The 569-nt window shown below is 31.1% G+C and overlaps 1 protein-coding gene across 1 annotated transcript in view; it reads left to right on the forward strand.

Moving 5' to 3' along the window:
• The window catches only part of LOC119592920, a 5,047-nt gene that overhangs the window by 2,972 nt on the left and 1,506 nt on the right, over nucleotides 1-569 (forward strand). The window lies entirely within an intron of this gene.

Consider the following 569-nt stretch of genomic DNA (forward strand, 5'->3'; position numbering starts at 1 on the left):
GCGTAATCATAAGCCTGAAAAAATCCGGTGGGTTTATTCCCGTTAGGTCACCGCTCTCTGTCTTCACTTCTCTGTGTAGCGGGATTACTCGAAAGTTGCCGATTAGTAATTTATTTTTATTTTTTCCTCGCTCTTGTTTTCCAAAGTCAAACACTTTGTCGAAATCCCCGAGGGAATTGTTAAATGAAGGAATTATGTTCTTGGATGTTAAGACTGCCATAACGTAGTTTTTTTATTTATTATTTTTCAGGGGAATTAGGTTTAATAACTTGACAAGAAGAGGTTATTGAGTACGTGGATACTATATGTTACTAAGGTCATATTTTTAAATAAACAAATAACACTGTTTTTCCAATATGTATCAACAAAATTGCGTGTAACAGTGATATTAAGAATGATCTTCTGTTATAGTAGTTAATGATTGTGTAAATTATATGTATAAAATGTATGTAGAATGTCCTCGTTTCAATGTGATAAGTTTTTTATTTTTCTAATTATCATTTTCATGGTAAAGGCGTCTTCGTTAATATAGAGCGAAAAAATAATGATTTATTAAATGAATGTAGATG

The sequence above is a fragment of the Penaeus monodon genome, chromosome 31 (genome assembly GCF_015228065.2).
Source record: "Penaeus monodon isolate SGIC_2016 chromosome 31, NSTDA_Pmon_1, whole genome shotgun sequence".
NCBI classification, from domain to species: Eukaryota; Metazoa; Arthropoda; class Malacostraca; order Decapoda; family Penaeidae; genus Penaeus; species Penaeus monodon.